The sequence below is a fragment of the Balaenoptera physalus genome, assembly GCF_965194825.1.
Source record: "Balaenoptera physalus genome assembly, chromosome: 1".
Lineage (NCBI taxonomy): Eukaryota > Metazoa > Chordata > Mammalia > Artiodactyla > Balaenopteridae > Balaenoptera > Balaenoptera physalus.
In genome coordinates this window covers 138058797-138084143 of record NC_138882.1, presented here as the reverse complement: position 1 = coordinate 138084143, position 25347 = coordinate 138058797, and the positions used below count along the sequence as shown (strand labels likewise).

Below are 25347 nucleotides of genomic sequence, written 5' to 3'. Positions count from 1 at the left end.
ACTCAAAATATCTTGGAAGTATGCCTGTAAATGCTATGTAAATCGTTGCCAGTGTGCAGCAGATCAAGTTTTGCATTTTGGAACTTCCTGGAATTTGTTTTTTCCTGAATATTTTTGATACAAGGTTGGTTGACTCTGTGGATACAGAGGGCCAACTATATGCTGCTGAAAGGAGTGTAAACCAATAAAAACTATTGAGAAAGCAATGTAGTCAAACATCTTTATTTTGTTTTATTTTTTAAAATTTATTTTATTGAAGTATAGTTGATTTACAATGTTATGTTAATTTCTGCTGTACAGGAAAGTGATTCAGTTATACATATATATATATATTCTTTATCATATTCCTTTCAATTATGGTTTATTATAGGATATTGAATATAGTTCCCTGTGCTATACAGTAGGACCTTTTTGTTTATCCTTTCTATATATAATAGTTTGCATCTGCTTATCCCAAACTCCCAGTTCTTCCCTCTCCTACCCTTCTCCCCCTTGGCAACCACAAGTCTGTTCTCTATGTCTGTGAGTCTGTTTCTGTTTCACAGATAAGTTCTTTTGTGTCATATTTTAGATTCCACATATAAGTGATATCATATGGTATTTGTCTTTTTCTTTCTGACTTACTTCACTTAGTAGGATAATCTCTAGGTCTATTCATGTTGCTGCAAATGGCATTATTTCATTCTTTTTTATGGGTGAGTGCTATTCCATTGTATAGATGTACCACATCTTCTTTATCCATTCATCTGTTGATGGACATTTAGGTTGTTTCCATGTCTTGGCTATTGTAAATAGTGCTGCTATGAACATAGAGGTGCATGTATCTTTTCGAATTATAGTTTTGTCCAGATATATGCCCAGGAGTGTGATTGCTGGATCATATGGCAACGTTATTTTTAGTTTTTTGAGGAACTTCCATACTGTTTTCCATAGTGGCTGCACAAATTTACATTCCCTCCAACAGTATAGGAGGGTTCCCTTTTCCTCACACCCTCTCCAGCATTTGTTATTTGTAGACTTTTTAAAGATGGCCGTTCTGACCAGTGTGAGGTGGTACCTCATTGTAGTTTTGATTTGCATTTCTCTTTTTTTTTTAATTGAAGCATAGTTGATTTACACTGCTGTGCCAATCTCTGCTGTACAGTAAAGTGACTCAGTTATACACATAGAGACATGCTTTTTTTATATTCTTTTCCATTATGGTTTATCACAGGATATTGAATATAGTTCCCTGTACTATACAGTAGGACCTTGTTGTTTATCCATCCTATATATAGTAGTTTACATCTGCTAATCCCAAACTCCCAGTTCTTCCCTCTCCCACCCGCCTCCCCCTTGGCAACCACCAGTCTTTCTCTATGTCTGTGAGTCTGTTTCTGTTTTATAGATAGGTTCATTTGTACCATGTTTTAGATTCCACATTTAAGTGATATCATATGGTATTTGTCTTTCTCTCTCTGACTTACTTCATTTAGTATGATAATCTCTAGTTGCATCCATGTTGCTGCAAATGGTATTATTTTGGGTTTTTTTATGGCTGAGTAGTATTCCATTGTAACATCACTCGCCATTGGGGAAATGCAAATCAAAACCATAATGAGATACCATTTTATACCTACTAGGATGGTTACACTAAGAAAGACAAATAGTATCAAGTGCTGACAAGGATGTGGAGAAATTAGAACCCTCATACACTGCTTCTGGGAATGTAAAATGATGCAGCCAATTTGGCAAACACTATTGTCAGTTCCACAAAAGGTTAAACATAGAGTTACCATATGACCCAGCAATTCCACTCCTAGGTATATACCCAAGAGAAATAAAAACATATACTTGTACACAAATGTTCACAGCAGCATTACTCATAATAGTTAAAAAGTGGAGACAACACAAATGTCCATCAGGTGACAAACTGATAAAATGTAGCATATCCATATAATAGAATATTATTTGGCAATAAAAAGGAATGAAGTATTGATACATGCTATAACATGGATGAGCCTTTAAAAAATTATGCTAGGTGAGAGAAGACAGTCACAACAGACCATATATTGTATAATTCCACTTACATGAAACGTCTAGAATTGGCAAATCTATAGAGACAGAAAGAGTGGATGCCTAAGGCTGGGGTTGGGGTAGGGCTGGGGATGGGGAATGACTGCTAATGGCACAAGGTTTCTTCTTGGGGTAATAAAAATGTTCACAAATTGATTATGGTGATGGTTGCACAATTCTGTGTATGCTAAATACCACTGAACTATATACTTTAAATGGGCAAATTTAAATTCATATGGTATATGAATTACATCTTAATAAAACTTAAAAAACACATTTGTGTAAAGTATATAATAATAGAAGAAATGTTCATAAAATGTGTGAATGATTTGAGATCGTGTTTTGTAAACTACGATTATAATTATTTGGAAAAGAGATAATATGTTCTGACAAATTATGGCAAGAGATGCACTAAAGTGTTAATGAAGGTTGCCTTTGGATTGTTGAACTGTGGTTGATAACTTTTTTCCCCCTTTGATGAGCAGGCCTTACTTTTATAATAGGGGGAACTTTTTAAAAAAAGAAATGAGGAGGCCTTATTTCCAAAACTGTCCTTGGGCATAATCCTTATGAAATATTGCCAACCACAAAGCAACTGAAGACAGTTTCAATGTCATTCTTCAGAAAATAGTCTGATTGAGACCAAAATGATGTTTTCCCTCCTACCTCCTGTTCTTCTACCCCTCAGGCCCATAAAAGAAAATCATTTAGAAAAGTCATGAGCCAGTGCAACCCGGAAATGTGCTGGCAGCCTCCTGCCCTGGAGTGGGGGGCAGACAACTGCTCTCCAGGGCTTCGGACAGTGAAAGTGGGGTGAGAGAGGCATACGTCTCAGCTGGGGGCAGGAGTTACGGGCCGTGCCAGGCACAAGAAGTTTTATTTATTCCTGGAGCACACACTCCGTGCTTATCTCTACTGAGGAAACCAGCTTTTCCTTCTCACCTCCCGAGAGGAGGAGCCAGCGCTGGCCCACGTCCCTGGACGGGGTTACACTTCCCAGCTGGCCCCTCTCCAGGCAGCCAGTTGTCCATCTCTATCTTAGAGGAACAGCTTTGACGAAGACCTTGGCCCTGTTTGGAAATTCCCTTTCCTTTGCTCTCCCAAACAAAATTAATTTGAAACGGTTGGGTTCATCTGACATTTTTTCCTATGAGGAACATGTGTTCATGTGAGGGGGGGGTCTCCTAGAGACAGTCCCCAGGCTGTCTGCTTGGAGTCCACAGCCCTCCCCAATGCTGGTGATCTGCAGTGCATTCAGAGGCATGCCTCTGGGATGGAGAGGGACCTGGGGGCCAGGTTTCTGGGAAATGGTTGAAAGATCTGGGGCTGCTCAGCATGTCGAAGAGAAAACTCAGGGAGATCCTGAGAGGTGTCTCAGTGAGCTGTTACCACGAGACAGGTTTATTCTGGAATAGCTCAGAGAAAAACTGAAACCAAAGTGGAGAAGTTGCAAGGAGGAAAGTTGCCTTAACAGAAAGAATTTTAATAACTAGAATTTTCCAACAAGCAACAGTCTTTATAGTGGAGGAGATAAGTTTCATCCCAGGAAGTCTATTTAACAAGTTTGTTCCTGGCATCACCAACTTGTGAGAACAAAAAAATTTTTTCAACCATTATGTGGTGGTTATTATGGTGGCACTGTTCTAAGTACTTTACATATGTAATTCCTGGAATAGTCACAACAACCTTCCGAAGTAGTATATTATTATCTCCAATTTACCGATGAGGAAAAAAAGGCTCAGAGAGGTTCAGTAACTTGCCCAGGGCCACACTGTGACTCAAACCCAGGTAGTCTGGCTCCAAAATCCATGATCTTAACTACTATAGTGAAGGCACATTTATATGAATACCCCAAGATATGACTATAGGCCCCTACATGTCGAATTATAGGAGTTTCTCCCCCTCATCCAGAGGTGCCTGGGTCATTTCCAGGAGTCCCCATGGAGTACCTACCTCCACCTACAACCTAGTGCATATGGTACGAGCACCTGTCATACACTGTGGCTTCCCTCTTGGTGACATCTTAGCTCTTGACACTATTTAGGCAGACTTGCTCCTGCCTCTGCCAACTATACTAATTGTTAGAACACCAATGTCTGTGCCAGTGTCTGCTTCCTCACAATGCACCCTGGCCCCTTGGGCTCAGCACCCCTGTGTGTACCAATGTCTGTGCCAGTGTCTGCTTCCTCACAATGCACCCTGGTCCCTCGGGCTCAGCATCCTGTGTGTCACTGGGTCCTGAGAGCTGTGGAGAATGGTCCCACTTCTGTGCCACAGTTTGTCATATGAGTCCCCAAGAAACACTACTTTTGGCCAGAGTCTTCTATCTCTCAACAACAAGATGTCTCTCTCAGCTTCTGGCCCTCATCTTCTTGGTTATAGGGTTTCAGAGAAGTCCAACAGTTAGATTTGGGTCAAATTAATACAATATCCTGTCCCTCCCTGTCACCTTTACTTCTCTCTCAACGTTCTCTGTCACCTGGACAAGCAAAATAAATAAAACTCTCTTTTCCCCCAGTCACAAAGCACAGAGCCTCCGTGCACCAGTTGAAGAGATACTCTGCAGAGAGGCCACCTAGCTTCTCCCCAGGCCCTGCCTAGCCAAAAAGGACCTGTGATACCTGTGAACAGAAGCAGAAAGGCTGTTGGTCAGGAGTGCAGGGGAAAGGCGTGCTGGACCAAGTTGGAGGCTGGAAAAAAATGGTAAGGTCTTGTCAATTCTAAAGTGTTAGAACCCTAAGTCCCGAATAGTTTGATAGAAATGGAGTTGTTCAGCCTGTTTCCCCAAGTAGCCCCACTGGGTTTGGGGAACAGTAAGCTGTGTTTCTAGGTAAAATTTTTAGCAGTTTCTGGATTCTACTTCATTTATGGAAGGTGAAGAGTAAAGTATCTGGCTATGTCGTACAGCTCACCTGTAGGCGAGTGAGGAAACTGGCGTGGAGATTTATTGATGAGGAGCAACTAATGGTTTATCCAATAAGCCATTTCCTTCAGGGAGAATTACAGAGATGAGCTTCCTGTATTTGTACCCTAGTCTCTCTCATGCTCTAGGTAAATGTAGCAAGGATTTATTTATTTATTTTACTTATTTATTTTTATTTTTTTTGCTGCGTTGGATCTTTGTTGCTGCGTGCGGGCTTTCTCTAGTTGCGGTGAGCTGGGGCTACTCTTCGTTCCAGTGCACGGGCTTCTCATTGTGGTGGCTTCTCTTGTTGCAGAGCACGGGCTCTAGGTACGTGGACTTCAGTAGCTGCAGCACGCGGACTCAGTAGTTGTGGCTCGCGGGCTCTAGAGCGCAGGCTCGGTAGTTGTGGCACACTCACGGGCTTAGTTGCTCCGCGGCATGTGGAATCTTCCTGGACCAGGGATCAAACCCGTCTCCCCTGCATTGGCGGCAGATTCTTAACCACTGCGCCACCAGTGAAGTCCAGGATTTATTTAATTTTTTAACATCTCCACATTATCCAAGAGGTCTTCTTATTGTCTTTTATGGGTAATATGAAGGGTTTGGGACATTCAAATTCTCTGACGTTTCTGTGATAGCATTTGACTGAAAGAGGGGAGAGAAGAGTGAAGCATATGTCACTGTGGGTTATGGAGAAAGGGTGTGGCAGCCAGCCTCAACGTTACCTTCAGTATTCCTTGCCTCCTAGTGTTCATGTCTTGCATAGTGTATGTTCCCATGTTGAATCCATGTTTGTCTTTATGACAAATAACATATGGCAAAAGTGACAGTGTGTGACTTCCTAGGCTAGGTCATGACTTCCACCTTGGTGCCTTGGATTGTGTGCTCTGGGGGAAGTCAGCCACCACGTTGTGGAGGACACTCAAGCAGCCATGTGGAAGGGCCCATGTGGGAAAGAACTGAGGCCACCTGCCAAAGCTAGCACACACTTGTCAGCTACTTTTATTGAAAGTAGATTCTCCAGCCCCAGTAGAGCTCTCAGGTAACTGCAGCCCTGGTTGATACCTTGACTGCAACCTCAGAAGCGATTCTGAGCCAGAACTACCCAAATTTCTTCCTGACCTACAGAAACTGTCATAGATATTGATAATTTCAGCCACTAAGTTCTGAGATAATTTGTAGCACAGCAATTGATAACCCATGCAAAGAGCAAGTCCGATCATGTGAAGGGCTCCCTAGCATAAGCCCTGTGGGTTGGGCACCTTCATGCACTGTATCCTTGGGAAGCCAGAGGGCAGTTTCCTTGTTCTGTAGTCGGAGTTGGCAAACTAGGGCCCATGGGCCAAATCCAGCCCTCCCGGGGCTGAATCTGCCCACGTCATTTGTTTACATATTATCTACGGCTGATTTCTTGCTACAGTGACAGAGCTGAGTAGTTGCGACACACTGGATGGTTCACAAAGCTGAAAATAGTTTCTGTTTAACCCCTTATAGAGAAAGCTTGCCGACCCCTGTTCTACAGGAATTTACAGTCGATAGCGAAATGTCTCTCTCACACATATACAGATCCACACGCTCTCCCCACACAGGAGCCTGAAGCACATGCATGCTACTTCATCTGCCCACGGAGTCCTCTTTTCCTTCTTCATCTGGCCAACTCCTACTCATCCTTCAAACTCAGTTGAGATGCCACCTCCTTCACTCAACCTTTACTTGGCAAAAGTCCTCTCCTCCTTTGAGGTTGGTTTATACATCACCTTCTTCCCTCGTTACCCCAACCCAAGCAAATTCTAACAGCAGTGTTTTCTTTAAGAATTCTAATCAATTACATGATGGAGTTTTGTTTAGTGTCTTTCTCCCCCAGTGGATATGAGCTCTCAAGGGCAAGGACTGTGTGATATTCATTTTATAACCTCAGAGTAGTATGCCTTTATTTATTCATCAGAAATACTTAACTGAATGCTTATTATTTGCCAGATCATTGATGGCACCAGGATACATGGAGAAAGAGACTGAGTCCTTGCCCTCAGGTTGCTCTAGGATGGAAGTGGAAGAACAAACTGGTAGTAGGATTCAATGTGATGGAGATGTGTGAAGCTTCACTGTGAGCATATTTGCAATAACCATATAAACATATGCAAAAAATAATTGGTTTTCAACACTTTCATAGCATTTACTATGTGTCAGACACTGCACTAAGCACTTAACGTATATTATAATTTATTTAGTCTTTATACTGCATGAGGCAAATATGTACTACAATTATTTCCATTTTATAGGATATAGAGACCCAGAGAAGTCAAGTAACATGCCCAGGGTCACAGAGCTAAAAATGTCAAATGAACTTCAGAGCAATTATTTAGTTCAATAGTTAAATTCCAAGTCTCAGTAACAGTGCAATTGTACGGAATTGGGATAATGCTATTCTTTTGTCTCAGTATACTATGTGGATGGTTTCTGTCAAGCTGGAAATTCCTGCTCCAAAGACTTTCTGACAACTTGTACTGTGGTTGGCATTTTATTTCTAGGAATTACCTTCTGGGAGATTCTGCTGTTTTAATGATTGTGCAACCCTGGTTTTCTCAGTGAATTGTACCATTTGCCACTTTGAAGTCATTCGAGTTATCAGTTTTACTTTCTTAGGGCTCTGCAGGGAAAGAACACATTCAACAGAAAAGTTACTGCCCTGCCCCAAATGTATTTCAGTGTTTTTTCTTGCCAAAGTCAGTAGGACTATCCATTGTCTACAGCTGGGGTGTGAGATGGGGCCTTGGTGCCTTCTCTCTGCCATCATTTGTCTCCAGCCATGATCTGAAGCTGTGGCTTAATTGGTTTAAACTTTGGATATCACTCAGTGGATTGTGTCCAGTGGCTAATGATGCTGGTTCTAGCTTAAAGAAAACCCTTGCCCCCTGTAGTAGAAATCACTGAATCCATTCAATTTTTCTTTCTAGGACTGAAGACTTTGGAGCTCCAAAGCTGGTTACTTTTTAAAATATTTAAGTAGGTTTTTTGAACCACTCTGTTCAGGTCACGCTTCTGTGCTTGGTTCAGCCTTCCTCCCAGAAGATGTGGGTGCTTTGTGATAAAGACTGGGGCTGGGGAGTGGGAGAAATCCTCTGCTGAGAACAGTGACAGGTGCAGAAAGCAGGTCTGTCCCCTATCCAAGCCCAGCGGTTCCCTTCAAAGGGAAAGATGTAGGGTGAAGTGGTGAGGAATGGGTGTCAATGTGGGCAGGAGAGGGAAAGGCCAGTATATCCACTCATGTTTTTCATCATATTCACCAGCATTTGACAAGTCCTGATGGAATCAATTATGTGCCACACCTTGTTTACAATCAGGTCCCGAAGTTTACAGTGGTGAATGAGACAGACATGGTTCCTGCTCTCCTGAAGCAGTGAGGAAGATCAGAAAACAGATGAAATGTTTCTAAAAATCATTAAAATTTATGGTAAGTGCTGGTAGGAACTAAAGAGTGGGCTATTACAGAGAATAATCGAGAATGGGGGATGGGACGGGACATCTATTTCAAATGGAATTATCAGATAAAGGCCTCTCTGAGGATGTAAAGGATAGGACTTGAAGGATAAAGAAGCCCAGGGAGAATTCTGGGCAGAGGAAATGGATTGTGTGACGGCTCTAAAGCTGAAGTTGGCTCAGGCTAAAAGAAGCTAAGCTACTCTTGGGGGCCCTCCAGGCTTCCTGCCTGGACTGCTTTCTCCAGAAAGTGTCCGTCTGCCCTAGGCCCAGTGCTTCCCTTTGTTTCATCCAAACATGCTCCTGGTAAGAGCATGAGAGCCAGCTTTGCCAGGATCCACAATTCACTTGGGATCTCAGCTTCAGTTATAGCTCTGAGGCAGAGTAGCAGGCATTCATCAAGAAAGGAAGATGCTTTGGGACTTGGGGTCCCTTCTCTTTTATTTTAGGGAGAGCAAACCTGGTTGAATCTTACTCTTACAAACTATTTAGGTTCTCTGAGTTCAAATCCTGGCTCTGCCACCTGGAAGCTATAACTTTAGTCTGTTACTTAACTGCTTTGTGTCTCAGTATCCTCATCTGTAAAATGGGTCAAAAGGCAGCATCTGCCTCACAGGATCGTTATGAGAATTTAATAAGTTAATGTTAGCTAAGTGTTTAGATCAGTACCTGGCACTTAAACATTCAACAATAGTGTTGCTGTTATTAATACTATTATCATACTTAAGCTCTTATACCCCACTGACGCCTTGTACGGCAGAGGAGGTGATATTATGCATTCCCCTGGTCCTGGGCTTCCTGGAATCAAGGTATAGCCTTAATTATATACCTCAATTCAGAAATCATTTTTATACCAGGCACTGTGTTGGACACTTTACTATACCATTTCCTTTGATCCTCCTAATAATCTTAAGAAGCATGTATTATTATCCCCGTTTTATAGATGCAGAAACTCAGGTTTAAAGAGGTTAGCTAACTTACCCAACACCGTGAAGCTAATATGATTCCTAGGTCTGAGATTCTGACTCAGCAGGCCTGGCTAAGGCCTCAGAATCTGCATTAAAAGTACCTCTCCCAACCTTCCCAATTCTGATGAGGGTGACCTCTTTATCGTACTTTGGAAAACTATGGCCTAGATGATCTCTAAAAATCCCTGAGGCTGCAAAGTCTGTGAAGATGAGAAAGTCCATACATTCGAGTACACAGTTTAGTGGGGAAGGCAGTTTGTGGCTGATAATGTTTGTTTATAAGAGAATTAACTCAGGGCATTTTTCTGACATGGTCATTGTCTAATAGGCACACTGGGACTGAAAAATGTGTCCCTCCCTGCCCCCCACCCCGCCTCAAGTGTTTTGCATTATGTAATCCCTGTTCACAATTTCTCATCTACCATTACAAAATAAAATAAAATGAAATAAAATAAAAGTGCGCTGAAAACCAGAAGTCAAGTTTGGGACAACTCACTTTGCAGTCAAACTTGACTGAATCGAAGTAAGTTTATTTGCAGATGTTATTTAAACCACTTGCTATGAATATTTATACGTCGCCTTGCAAAATTATCAATGTGCTTGATTATGGGGTTGTATTAGTTATTAGCAGTTACGTAACAAATTACCCCCAAACTTAATGGCTTAAAGCAACAAATATTTATTATCCCACAGTTTCTGTGGGTCAGGAATTCCAAAGCGACTCACCTGGGTGGCCGCGCTCAAGGTGTTGCTGGGGCCGCAGTCACCTGCAGACTTGACTGGACTGAAGGGCTCTCCTGCAAGGCGGCTCATTCATACGGCTCTTGGCGGGAGGGAGCACAATGCGTTTTACGAGCTGGGCTCCAAAGTGTCACACTGTCCCTTCTGTTTGGTCCTGTTTCTTAGAATCACCAAGTTCAGCCCCCCCACACACAAGAAGAGATTTAGTCTTCACCTCTTGAAGAAGAGAATATCACAGAACTTGCGGACGTATTTCAAAACCACCATAGGAGAGGTACCCATACCTCCCTGGGTGTTTTCTGTTATATACAATCTTTGGAGCAGTCTAATGTCTGCTTTAGTCTTTTATGTACTGAGGAATTCAATAAAGAATCCTAAATAATTATGAATTGCTTTCGGCACCAAGAGTTTTGGATGAAGGGTTATGTTTCTATAGTATCATGATAAGCTTGCAGTATGGTTTTTTTTCAGTTTAAATAAGCTAAAGAAATCCAGAGTGTTTTGAAATATTTTCAAGCTGGAAGGAACCTCATGGATTATCCAGTAACCAGAGTTTATAGTCTCATTGCCCTTACTCTACAGATGAGTAACTTGAGACTCAGAGAGGAAAAAAAAAGTATTTGCTAAGAACATACATACTATGTTTCAGACACTGCTAAGTGCTATAGATATATCATTTTATTAAATTCTCCAGCTTTCTTGATGAGGAAAATAAGGATTAGAGAGGCAAGTAGCATGTCCCTAGATTAGACATCTAGTGTGTTTTGGAGACAGGGCTAAAACCCGTATCTCCCAAATGCCAGCCAGAGCCCTGCACATGTAACACCCTCTCTCATGACCCCATGGGATGTGACAGCAGGCTGGTAAGGCCTAGGTACCATATCCCTGGAGGATCAAGATGAAGGGTTTTCTCTCCAAACATCCAGGGTTCTCTTTAGTCTCTACATCTCACCTGACTTCTGCTTCCCGAGCTAATGTCCAACCTGAGAGTCTCCTCTGGAAACCAGACAAGAACCACAGAAGTTACAGAAGAAGTGACCCCATGCCTGTTGCCTCACCCTCAAACTGGGTTTCTGAACTTCAAGCTCGGTAGGTGCTGCTGAGCTGTGAGGGGGTAGGTTCCCACCTTGGGATAGCTTCTAAGGGTACCTCAGATACATGTCATGTTCTCACTCTCATCTAAGAGGTGTTCAAGAACAGGGCCTCATCCCCAGGGGACCATGGCTGGAGATGGCTTTCCCAAGTGCTGTCAGCTTTAAATTCTATGAAGGATATGCCAATCATTAGGAATCTAAGTTAAAAAGTCATAATAACAGTAGTTGTAGTGATAAACTCAGGATTCTTTTAGTGATACATGTTAGAAAATCCAATCCAAATGACATAATCTAAAGGAATATTAATTGAAAAGTCCAGACATAGAGTTGATTTCAGGTGTGGCATGATGAAGACAACCAAATGTTCCAGAAGCACTCGGTTTCTCTTTCATCCCTTAACTCTGCTTACTATGTTGATTCCATTCTCAGACTATCTGATCTGGTCCCTGAACTAATCACTATCACCAGAAGAATGTAATGTTCTCATTGGTCAGGCCTGGGTCACATGATACTCCTGGATCAGGGGATGGGGAAGAGTACAGACTACCAAGAAAAACAAAACAAAGCAAAAAAACCCCAACACTTCATTTTACTGTACGTAGAATGAAGAGATGTTGCTAATAAATTTGACAAACATTTGAGCTCTTATTATGTGCCGGGTTCTATGCTAAGCAATCTACATGCACAATCTTATTTAATCTTTATTAACAACTCTATGACATATATATCAACATTACCCCGTATAGTTTTACAATTTTTATTTAGTTTCATTGAAATACAGTAGATTTACAATGTTGTGTTAATTTCTGCTGTACAGCAAAGTGATTCAGTTATATATATAATTTTTTTTCATATTCTTTTCCATTATGGTTTACCATAGAATATTGAATATAGTTCCCTTTGCTGTATAGTAGGACCTAGTGGTTTATTGCATCTGCTAATCCCAAACTCCCACTCCATCCCTCTCCCACCCTCCCCCACTTGGCAGCCACAAGTCTGTTCTCTATGTCTGTGAGTATGTTTCTCTTTCAATAAAAGTTCATTTGTGTCATATTTTAGATTGTACATATAAGTGATATCATATGGTTTTGTCTTTCTGTGTCTGACTTACTTCACTTAGTATGATAATCTCTAGTTCCATCCACATGGCTGCAAATGGCATTATTTTGTTCTTTTTTTATGGCTGAGTAGTATGCCATTGTATAGATGTACCACATCTTCTTTATCCATTCATCTGTCGATGAACATTGAGGTTGTTTCCATGTCTTGGCTATTGTGAATAGTGCTGCTATGAACACTGGAGTGTATGTATCTTCTTGAATTATATTTTTGTCCAGATGTATGCCCAGGACTGGGATTGCTGGATCATATGGTAGTTCTATTTTTAGTTCTCTGAAGAACCTCCATACTGTTTTCCATAGTGGCTGTACCAACTTACATTCCCACCAGTAGTGTAGGAGGGTTCCCTTTTCTCCACCCCTCTCCAGCATTTGTTATTTGTAGACTTCTTTTTTTTTTGAAGATTTTTTTTTGAGGTGGACCATTTTTTTTTTAAGTCTTTATTGAATTTTTTACAATATTGCTTCTGGTTTTTTTTTATGTTTTGTTTTTTTTGGCCAAGAGGCATGTGGGATCCTAGCTCCCCAACCAGGGATTAAACCCACACTCCCTGCATTGGATGCACTGGACCACCAGGGAAGTCCCTGTAGACTTCTTAATGATGACCATTCTGACTGGTGTGAGGTGGTACCTCATTTTAGTTTTGATTTGCATTTCTCTAATAATTAGCAACATTGAGCATCTTTTCATATGCCCGTTGGCTATCTGTATGTCTTCTTTGGAGAAATGTCTAGTTCTTCTGCCCATTTTTCAACTGGGTTGTTTGTTTTTTTGTTGTTGAGTTGTGTAAGCTGTTTGTATATTTTGGAAACTAAGCCCTAGTCAGTTGCATCGTTTGCAAATATTTTCTCCCATTCCACAGGTCGTCTTTCGTTTTGTTTATGGTTTCCTTTCCTTACAAGCCAAAGCTTGTAAGTTTGATTAGGTCCCATTTGTTTATTTTGTTTTTATTTCTAAAATAAAAATAATTTTTGCTTTTATTTCTAAAATAATTATATGGGAGACAGCCCCATATAATAGATGAATAAACTGAAGCTCAGAGAGGTTAAGCTGCATGCCCAAGGTCATAGAGTTAGTAAGTGATAAGGCTGAGTTTGAACTGGTTCTGTCCGATTCAAGAGCCATTCTTGTGCCATTTCATGAAGCTGCCTGTGGCACTGGCTTCCTCTAAGTCATTTAGGCTGGAAACATCAGAGTCTTTTACAACATCTTTCATCATCTACATCCAATTAATCGTTAAATCTAGTTATCCTACCTCCGCCAGGTCTATCTGTCCCCATTGCCACTGCCTTAGGTAAGCACCTGATCACTTCTTCCTGGATAACTGTAATAGCTTATACTTTCCTCAGAGAACATGTGAGGCCTGAGGACCATCTTAACTTACAAATTTACATTAAAAGTTAGACCCATAAAAATCTATATCATCTGGCGTTCTTTGAAAAACAGAAGAACCTGGTTAACACTGGACCCACAGCCTACACGGCAACAATGGCTAAGATTAAGCAGCAGCTGTCGCTGATAAGATGTCCATGGTCCCCATTGCTTCTTTTCTTCAGTGAACTCCTCACTCATTTAAGTTCTTTGCCTGCCCTCTGTAGGCATCTGAGTTTGCAAGCCTAGCACCTAGTCTGGCAACTGATCTGAGAAGAAGCCTTTTAGGAAATGTTCATTTCTGAGAACAGCAGGCCTGCCTCAGTATTGTGGAAGGTGCTGCCTCCCCCTGTTATCCCAACCCCAACTAAACTTCTGCCAGGCATGTAGGAAACAGCCCTGGTTTTTGGTATCTCCCTATAGTTCATCCTCTAGGAGAATAACATTCCCTGGCATATTATGAAATATCCTTTTTTGACCTTCAAAGGCCAATGAGCCCATACTCCTTGAAACACCTATGGAATCTACACCCCAAGGATTTTCTCTTATGAGGTTTAGGCCTATCATAAACTCCCCTACACATTAATATCTTCATCCAACAGTGATGGATTGAATGCCTACATGTGCCAGTCGCTGTGCTAGGTGTTGAAAAGAGTATAGAAAAGAATAAGACCCACCCCCTGCCTCAAAGGTATCCTAGTCTCATGGGGAGTTGGAGAAACAGATCAGGTCCACCTGTGTTTAGGGGGCTAGAATCTAAGTGGCACAGGCCGTAGGGTGGGCGCACAGAGGGAAACTGAGTCATCTTGCCTGGGGGTGCACTCCAGACTGTGTCAGACAATGGACAGGCCTTGGTGTCCTTCCCTTGACCTAGTGCTTGGTGATAATAACTGTCACTTACTGAGCACCACTATGTCCCTGGTATAAAATGCCAGATACCTGTGTTGCTTAACTTAATCTTCATGACAATCCATGAGGACTGTATTAAGTGAATTAGTACGTTACAACATTTAGAAGAGTATCTGACTCATGACAAATGCTCCATGGAAGTTACCTATTGTTATTCTATATTCTACATATACGTACATATATACATACATACTTATATAGTTATATATTCTATTATTCTATAGTGGATGAAAATGAAATCAGGTGATGTAAGCTCAAAAGCCCATCAGGACCAAGCATATGTCTTATGTAATTTCCCAAGGAAGCCCAAAAGCTAGCTTGGGTGTCCATCACTGGCAGACTGGATAGGTAAGAAGTGGTGGATTCACACAGTGGGATCTATGTAGCAGCTAGAAACAATAGATACGCAACATACATAGTGCTTGTGAGTAGGAGGACTTGATCCTTAGCTTCTTCGGAAGGGGGCTTCTCAGCAGTAGCCGTTGGGGGCCCGTGGGAATGCAGACTATGACAGATATAGTAGAATGACTCGCTCAGCATCTATCCCTCCTTCCTCTGCGTGCCTTCCTGAACTGCAGAGGCTGCAAAGGTAAAATCCACCTTATCAGCCTCCTTTACAGGTTCTGGGTATGATTATAGAGTGTCATTCAGATGTGCTTGCTGGAGGCTCAAATTGGAATCAAGTTAAATGGGGATGAAGGTGGGGCCGCCTTGTTGCTACACTATGTTGCTGGTGTAGGCCTGGCTGATGCAGCGCCAACACTGATAATGGCAGCTTCTCCATCCTGGGTTGTGGCTAAGGCGGTCGGGGCCTCAACAGCAGTTGAGATACCATTTTGATGTTGTTCTGGGTGCCATTCCTGGGGGCCCAGCCTAGATCCCACTCTTCCATCAATTTTGTAAGCACCCAATTCCCTGTAATCCTTTCCTGCTTAACATAGCTGGAGCTATTCTTTTCTCTTGTGTGTGTGTGTGTGTGTGTGTGTGTGTGTGTGTGTGTGTGTGTGGTGTGTGGCGGGGTGGTGGGGGAGTGGTAGCGGGTGTTTTTAAGATTTCCATGTGAAATCGCCTTGTAAATATGGACTTGGACAAGGTACCTAACCTTTCTAAGCCTTGTTTCCTTGCTTATAAAATGACTGTATGAAACCACTTCCCATAGTGTCGTGGGGAAGATTCATGGAATATCATTGGCCATGTGACTGCCATATAGCAGCTGCTCCATAACAGAAAACTTTGTGTAGTGTAAAAAGCACGGGTTTTGTGGAAACTGTGTTCGAATCATGATAACACTGCTTATCAGCTTTGTGAATACCTAAAACTTTCTGAGGCCCTGGGAGATGCAGATGATAAATATCTAGCACTATATTGTCTTTTTGTTGGTATGCTGGTTTTGGTGCAGATTAAAGAGCTAGCACATATAAAGATGCCCAGCACGGCCCTAGCCTGGCACACAGTAGCCTCTTCTCAAATGTTAATTCCCTCCTTTATCTCCTGTTCACTCCAATTCACAGTAATTTTAAATATATCTGCTGATAAATAGGCTGGTTGGAAAAAACTAATTAGGTAAACGGTTGTAAAGGATGCAGTTACACAACCAACCATGTGCTCCCTAATAGGAGACTGATAATTTTTTTTCTCCATAATACAGGAAATAAAGCTGTATCTGCCGCTTCAGTGGGTGTGTCTGGGTGCTCTGGAGACTGTTGTGTGCACACCTCTTTCCTGCCCCCAACTGTCCTTTCTTCTGCTACCAGAGCTCTGCTTCAGAAGATAGGGCTGGTGCTCTGGGCATCTGGGGACTGCCAAGTGAGATAAGAGTGGATTGGGGAAGGGAAGCCCTCTGGCCTCCTTGGGAAAGTGTCAGTAAGGTCAAAAGAGAGGAGGAAGGGATGATGCTAGACACACAGTGGGTCTGTTGGTTTGTCAAAGGAGTTGTCGGAGCCCTGGTGTTATCCATAGAAGGTGGTGGGCAGGTGCAGAGCAGGCATACGGAGAGTAGGAACTAGAGCATCACTGATAGAATGAGAGAAATAGTGGCTATATTAGGATTATTCGTGAGCCTTTCTTGTTGTGAGATATACTTCTTGGTGAGAAGTATAACTAGTAGAATCCATTGAAAAGCATTTGTAGAGGCCATCAATAGATAATTATGTTGGGTCTTGCCCACTATATTTTCCTGTGAGCTCTGGAGGGAAGAACAGTGTTTTGTTTTTATTTTTAATCCTTGCAAAGCCTAGCAGTGGTGATTAGCACACAGTAATTGACACACAAGCCTGTAACTTAGTGTGGGTAGGGCATCTTGTGGAGAGACTTGGCCACTCGGCAAACATTGGTAGAGTGCCCATGATGTTCCCGCCAGAGGCTGAAGACATAAATAAAATCGTCCCTGTACCCAAGGAGCTGACATTCTAGAGACAGAGGCAGGGTTTCAGCTAACACTAATTGAGTACCTACCATGTACTTCCTACCAGTCTCTGGGGATGTAACAGTGAGTAAGATCTGGTTCCTGCTTTTAAAGATCTTACAGGCTGTTGGGGTGAGGGTGGGAAGAAGCTGTCAGATGGACAGGCAGTTGCAATCCAGTGCCCTTCAAGCCAGGTGGGTAGAAGCTCAAGGGGCTAAGGAGGATCTGGTAGGCCCCCTTGTCCATAATGTGGGGGGCCATGAGGGAGCTGTCCAGAGTGGAGTGTTGGGCTAAGAAGGGGTGAGCAGGACTTATCCAGGTGACAAGGAGGGGGTGATGTATGGGTGTGTTCCCATCGCTGAAGGTGGGGAGAGGCCATTCCAGGCAAAGAAAGCTGCTGCGCTGGCCCAAGAAAGGGCCTGGAGGCCTGAGAGGATGGGGCAAGTTTGGTGTTGCTGGAGGGTAAGGTACACGATGGGAGGGAGTGGTGGGAAGTGAGATTTGAAGCAAGATAGGACTAGCTCTTACTGAAACTTGTATGTCTTGCTAAGTAAAGAACCTGAATTTTATCTTGAAAGCAATGGGGAACCAGAAGAACTATTTTATAAATTAGACTGAATTCATTAATTCCATAAACATTTATAGATTGTTAAATATGTATGTATTCACGAGTGGGCTGGATTCTGGGAATTTGATGGTGTGTAAAACAGCTCTCGGGGGCTTCCCTGGTGGCGCAGTGGTTGAGAGTCTGCCTGCTAATGCAGGGGACACGGGTTCGAGCCCTGGTCTGGGAGGGTCCCACATGCCGCGGAGCGACTGGGCCCGTGAGCCACAACTGCTGAGCCTGCGCGTCTGGAGCCTGTGCTCCGCAACAAGAGAGGCCGCGATAGTGAAGAGGCCCGCGCATCGCAATGAGGAGTGGCCCCTGCTTGTCGCAACTAGAGGAAGCCCTCGCACAGAAACGAAGACCCAACACAGACAAAAAATAAATAAATAAAAGATTACTATAAAAAAAACAAAAACAAAAAACCAGAGGTTCTAGCTCTAATGAATTCTAATAAAAAAAAAGAACAAAAAAAACAGCTCTCGCCCATGTGGAGTTCATGATCCAACGTGAGAGAGACAGATTAAACAAATAGATTTTTAGTTTGTAGGAGAATTAAGGTCGTATTTACATAATTAAAAATCATTGCACTGCACAGTCACCCCAAAGAAATTAATAGTTATAAAATATGACAAGTGCTATGAAGGCAACTCTAAGTCAGCTGGTGGTAAAATGCCAAATAATGACCAATAATAATAGTCACAGGCATTTGGTGAGTGATCTCAGTGTAGCTGTCATCATGCCTCATGCAGATTATCTCATTGAATCTTCAAAGCAATCAGATGAATGAGATTTATCTCACATAGGGTTGTATGTCTGACTCCAAGATTTGTACAGTTAATGCATTGAGATTGCATCTTGATTTTTTATCTTTTGATATTAGCAACTGTGATATTAGATTGGATAATGTCCCCCAAGATATCCATGTCCTAATCCCTGGAACCTGTGAATATGTATACTTTACATACCAAAAGGGACTTTACAGATGTGATTAAATTAAGAAGCCTGCAATGGGGAGAGTATCCTTGATTATCCAGGTGGGTCCAATGTAATCACAAGGGTCCTTAGAAGAGGGAGGCAGGAAAGTCAGAGAGAGGGGGGAGACATGATGTCCTTTGAACAGGAAAGAGGGGACCACTAGCTAAGCGATGCAGGAGGCCTCTAGAAACTGGAAAAGGCATGGAAACGAATCCTCCCCTTAGAGCTTCCAAAAGGAACAAAGCTCTGCCAACACCTTGGTTTTAGCTTCTAAGAATCATTTCTGTCTTCTGACCCCCACCATTATAAGGTAATAATTTGTGTTATTTTAAGCCACTAAGTTTGTAGTAATTTGTTACAGTGGCAATAGGAAACTAATAAAGCAAGTGTTTTTTTTGAAACTTACCTCTCAACAGCTGGGTCAGAAGCCCCACATCAGAACACTCTGCTTTGCATAAAAGAAGACAAGTATTTTAGAAGCTTGTAGAAGGTCTCCAGCTGGAGGAATGAGTCTGAAAGGGAAAGGAGAATGGAAGGAAATGGGAGAGAGAGTATTTTTTTTTTTTTAGCTGTGCCACGAAGCATGCAGGATCTTAGTTCCCCAACCAGGGATCGAACCCATGCCCCCTGCAGTGGGAGCATGGAGTCTTAACCACTGGACCACCATGGAAGTCCTGGGAGAGAGAATATTTTAAGTGAAGGGACCCAAAGAAACAAAAACATGGAAGTGGGACGCAGAAAGCACATATGAGGCAGGGTTAATAGTCTGGTTTTGCTAAAACTATCAGGCACATCAGACAGGTGGAGTATGACATAAGGGTGGGAATTTTGGCTGCAATCAGACCAGGGAGCCTGACCCTTAGGTGTATGAGCACTGAATAGGTAGTGAAGGATCATAAGAGGATTTGGGAGGGGGGGCATGTGACCTAATCGTGCAGTGTTTTGTGAAGAATTCTCTCCATGGTTGGGAGTGGGAAGAGGGTAGGGGCAAGGCAACCAGTTCTGAGAATTTTGCTGTCACCTGCCCCATGTAATGCAAGTCTGAACCAGCCTGGTGGCAGTGAGAAGAGAGAGGGGAGTGGCCCTGCTATAAAGAACACTAAGAAAAATGTCTTTACACCAGCAGTTCTCCAAGTGTGGCCCCTGGACCTTTGCAGTGTCCTTTTAGGGAGTCCTCAAGGTTAAAGCCATTCTGTACTCTTATTCTCAAGGTGCATAGTAGAGTCTTTCAGATGTTACATGACATGTGAAGTCGCCATGTACTCAATGCAAAAAGAGAATTCAGCTCTCTTACATTAAGCCAGATATTAAAAAGACTTGAAAACATGTATTTTTTTGTTTTGGAAAATATTATTTCACAAAAATGCTCTTTATGCTAACATATAATCACTTGTTATTTCTAAATGAGTATATATTTAGACATTTCTAAGAATTAATTTCTAATATGATAAATATTGATGGATATAAGCCATATAAGCAATAGCTCTTTGGGGTCTTCAATAATATTTTAGGAGTATAAAGGGGTCATGAGACAAAAACCATGAGATTTGCTGTTGCATACCAATCTTTCTACCTGATTCTGTTTATTTATTTGGGGTAAATTCCTAGACTTTATTTAGTCAGAGGATCAGTCTTTTAAATCCTGGAATAGGCAAGGCAGATGTGACTTCCCACCTGACAGCCGAGTCTCAGTGGGGTTAAGGTGCACACACCTTGCGTGAATGGAATAAGGGCCGAAAGCCTTGTGTTTGCGCCTGTATCCTGGGCTTTTCCCAGTGCTCCGAGTGCCCGAAGAAAGGGTCGGCCTGATGTTAGGAGCCCTCGGGGGGGCGGGGGGGGGGCGCTGGTCCTCAGGCTGCAGCCCGCGCCCCGAGGGCATGGGTGCGCGCCAGTATAGTGCGTCCCAGCCTGTGCTCAGGGCTCCCTCTAGAGGCTGCGAGTAGACACTACATCATTCTTGCTTCACTTTTCTACTGTTCCCGCTGAACATTTTTTTAGCCCAGGAAGACTTGAAGTTCATGGCTGCCAGATGACTTGAAGCAGGCAACGGGCAGCAAGCACATCTCCATTTTCACAGGAGGAAACTGTGGAGTCGAGAAGCAGCGTGTTGCAGTGGTGAAGCCACTGAACTGACCTGAATCTTGGGCAACTGGGGTCACTTATCTCTCTGGGTTTCAATTACTCAGGAGAAAATGGCCTACCTGATCTAGTCACAAAGATCCTTCCAGCTCTAGAAGCCTGTTATTCTAGGTGCCAGTTGTTCCCATGTCCCAGACCAGTGAGAGAAGATAACAGGGAGAGAGGGCTTAGTTCACTGGGCTACTGTCTCCCAGAGCTCTCCTTGCATTTATGGGTTTGGCTTAACCTGAATCTGGCTTCAGGATGGGTCTTGGTAATTATGGAACTCAATGATTTTGTCCTTTAGCAAGTTCACTTTTGAAAGCCTTGTCTGCAGTTCATTCCTTTATTAAACAAACAGTAACAACCTGGCATTGGCTGAGATATGTGTCCGGCGCTGGGCTAAGGGCCATACACGTATTTTCTAACTTGATCCTGCCCAAACTCTATAAAGTAAGTGCTAGCATTATCCCCACTTTAAAGAGGAGAAAACTGAGGCACAGGGAACTCAGAAAACTGAAGCACAGGGAGAAAACTGTGACAAGATCACAAAGCAACTGTGTGGCAGAACCAGAATTCAAAACCAAGCAGTGTGGTTCCACAGGCACAACACTATACCTAGCCTTGATAGTAAGAGTTTGCATTTTTTAGGGTTTGCTGTGTCCTTGGAGCTTTACATACAATATCTCATTTAATACTCACAATTCTATAAATCAGTTCTATAAAGTAGGTATTATCATCTCAGTTTTACAAGGAGGATACTTATTTTCTAGTCACCCAAATATTGAGCGGGAGAGTGAGATTTCATCTCTGGGTCTTCAAAGACTGTGTTCTTCAATTCAGAGCCACCTATGTGCCAGGAAAAGATGAGGAAGACCAACTGAGTCTCAAGGAACTTATAGTTTCCTTGTGGGATAATAATAGTTGCAGACATTTACTGAGCACTGTTCTAAGCATTTATACATATGAACTCATTTAATCCTCACAACAATCCAATGAGGTAGATCTGATTATTATCCCATTTTACAGATGAGGAAATCAAGGCACAGGGGTGGGAGGGGTTAAATAAATTGCCAGAAGTCCCTCCCACATTTGGTAAATGGTAGAGTTGGGATTCAAACCCAGGAAGCCTGGCTCTAGTACCCATGCTTTTAACCACTACATTATCCAAAGACCAAATAGTCCCTACAGAGATGCAGAGGCCACTGACCAGGGTTGAGGACAGCTGAGGGGAGCAAGCCCAGCCTGCAGAGAGATCCCAGGGAGGGAAGGGAGGTGTCACCCCTGGGCTCTCTTCTTCTATGGTCCTGGCCTTCCAGCTGCCTATGAGTCTGCTGCACTTGAAATTATGCCTTCTCCTCAAATCTAGGGCTAAAACTAGAATTCAATACATATTCCCAAATCTTCCTAAATGTCTCTTTCTTGCCAATGTCATCATCATTCTCTCATATCATCAGAACCCAGCTCTGGTGGATAATTTGTTGGTACTCCAGGACTGTGTTAAGAAAGATTCTAAGGTGATGTCCTGTCCAGCACCAGCAAGAAAGAGTGATATGATTAATGAAAACATTTCTGTTGTGGGATGGGAGAACATACAGCCTGTGCCATATATTTGCTGTATATGAACCGGGCTCTGTCCTGAAAGGGGGTTAAGGAACCGGATCCTCAGAGCAGGTGCTGACAGCAATAGCTAAGAATATGGCTGTTCTTGGGGAGACCGGGCAGGTGCTAAGTCATACTAGCCAGGCTTAGAGAAAAAGGAATTCTGGGCAAGAGGCATCAGCAGGAGCACTAAAGTAAAGTTTCCAAGCTGGGGAAGGATGGCAGGGCCTAGAGGAAAGACAAGGGGCAGATGATTTCCTGTTTGAACACCATGGCAGAAAAGTCTCAAGCCCAGGATGGGATGAAGCAGGGACCAACCAGGCACACCATCGAGAATTTCTCCATTCGCCCACTTGTTAGAATGAGGCTGCCTCTGGCTCTGAGGTTCTTATGTCAGAATTCCAGCCAGAGTTCAGAGTTGGATCTCAGTCCCTAATTTGGGGGAGCAGGAATCTGAATGATCCATCTTTGGTCTGTTGTCTACCCTGGGCCAATCAGCTAAGGGAGGGAAGGCAATACAAACATACCTGTTAAAGGCTCAACCCCGTGAATGTGGGATGGGGGTGGGGAATTTTCCCAGGGACTAGAGTTGGCTTGTGGGGCTAATGATATTTACTAGAGATGAGAGGGTCTAAAGACATAGCACTGGAAAACACCAACATTGATTGGATGTTAGAGAGAAGAGATGGGGGAGGAAAAAGAGAAAGAGTCTCCAGATAGGAGGAAAACCAATAGAGAGAAGGAGGGAGGCATAAAGCGTCAAGTGTTACAGAACAGCCAAGAAGGATGAGCAATGTCAGAGACCATTTGATTACAAAAAGTCCCAGAAAACCTTTTACAAAGCACTTTAAGGAGCAAATTGGTAAAGAAATCAGATTTCTGTGAGTTAAAGGATGGAGTTAGTTGTATTTTTTTTAAATTAATTAATTAATTTATTTTTGGCTGTGTTGGGTCTTCGTTTCTATGCGAGGGCTTTCTCTAGTTGTGGCAAGCGGGGGCCACTCTTCAGCGCGGTGCGCGGGCCTCTCACTATCGCGGCCCCTCCTGTTGCGGGGCACAGGCTCCAGACGCGCAGGCTCAGTAGTTGTGGCTCACGGGCCTAGTTGCTCCGCGGCATGTGGGATCTTCCCAGACCAGGGCTCAACCCCGTGTCCCCTGCATTGGCAGGCAGACTCTCAACCACTGCGCCACCAGGGAAGCCTGAGTTAGTTGTATTTTTATAGGTAAACATAAAAGTGTTAGCTGTGCTGTCAATGCTGGACAAAGAATCCAACTGTACTATGTTGAGTTGGCATTATTCAAAATTTAACATATATTGGTATAGAAACAGTAAACTCGCCCCACCCCGAGTCATTACAGCGGTAACACACTGTGTCAAATATATAAGGTTTTAACTACGTGGTTTAGATTACAGAAACAAATGCATATTTTCAAAATAATGTTAAAAAAAGGAGGATCAGGAATCCAAAGTCCAATAAACATAAGATGTGCTCAGTCTTACTGGTAACCATGGAAATGCAATGAAACATAATTATACACTCACCAGATTCACAAAAATTTTAAAGTCTGAAAATTCCAAGAGCTGGCAAAACATGGAACAATAGGAATAATTCTCAAAAGCTTCTGGTTGGAGAACAAATTGACAGAGCCAAAAAGTTGCCAATTCATCTTACATCTAAGAGTGTGCCATTTGCATAGGACACTTGGGGGGGGTGACACCCCCTCCAGTTGTACAATGAGGTGGCCTGCTTTGGAAGACACCTTGGGAATTTTTAGTTAAGTTGAAGATTCACATATCTTGTCGTGTGGCAGTTTCACTTTTAGGCATATAGCTAGAGAAATTTGTGTAAATGTGCAAGAATACAAGTCCGAGAATGTGTGCAGCACAATTATGCATCATAGACCCAAACTGTAAACAGTCCAGTGTCCATACAAAATAAATGGGAAAACAAAGCTACCGTGCATTCATCATGGAATAACAGCAAAGAAAATGAATACATCAGAGCTACATGCAACATGGATACATCTCACAAACGTAATGTTGAAGGAAAGAGGCAAGACACAGAAGAATACGATAGTATGTTTCCCATCAAAAGAAGTTCCTAAACAGGCAAAGCTAAATTATATGGTATAGAGATGGCTACTGTAGAGAAAAGTGAAAAATAAATGAAGAGCAAGTGAAGGATTTTTTTAAAAGTCAGGATGGAGGTTGCCCCTGGTGGCGACGGGGCTGGCATCTGATGGGGTCACCGAGGTTCCTTGGTGCTGGCAGTGTTCTGTTTTTGGCCTGTGTAGTGGTCACATGGACCTGTTTTATAATTATTCATTAAACTATACATATTTATATGTACTTTTCTGTATTTGTATTATTGTTTTTGAATTAAAGACTAAAGAAAGGGGTAAAGGGTCAGTAAATTGGTATACACATTTCATTTTTTGTTCTCTCCCAGAACCCAGCTAAAAATGGTGTGTGTGTGTGTGTGTGTGTGTGTGTTTGTGTGTGTGTATGTGTTTTCTGTAGACTCGCATGGCCAGGAGAGTAAAAGAAGAGAACACAGATGAATGAGAGATAAATGGCTCAACAGATTCACTGAAGTAGAATTCTAAACTGGCGATGGGGAAAGCTGTGATGAAATAAAATTCATATTTTATGGCAAGACAAAAAATATTTAAGCCTAAAAATTTTCTCTGCCCATTTGGGCCTCCTGTCTCCCCTTTAGTGTGTATTGTGCATCCGCATTAACCAGACCTCATTAGGAGATAACCTTCCCTCTTAATCCTATAAGGGGTCACGGTGATCCACTACTGGTTCATGTAGATCTGGATTGTGTAAACTGTCAGTACGTTATTTGATGTATAATCCTTTGTCTCAAAAACGTATGTAACTGGGCTTTGACCTCTAGCAGGCAGAGCAGTCCTCAGAGCTTTCTGAAAGACTGTCTCCCAGGTTCTAATCCTCAGGTTGGCTCAAATAAATTTTCCACTTCTTTCTTAGAGGGACT

General features: G+C 42.6%; 1 long non-coding RNA gene across 4 annotated transcripts in view; it reads left to right on the top strand.

The window, feature by feature from the left end:
• Positions 1 to 25347, top strand: part of LOC309641426 — a 181599-nt gene that overhangs the window by 36894 nt on the left and 119358 nt on the right. For 3 of the 4 annotated variants that reach the window (XR_014252600.1, XR_014252601.1, XR_014252602.1), the window contains exon 2: positions 4574 to 4758. This is a non-coding gene — a long non-coding RNA (uncharacterized lncRNA). Of the gene's footprint in view, positions 1 to 4573; positions 4759 to 8301; positions 8412 to 10311; positions 11067 to 25347 lie in introns of those variants that run through there. The other variant, XR_014252603.1, reaches the window with a different exon arrangement.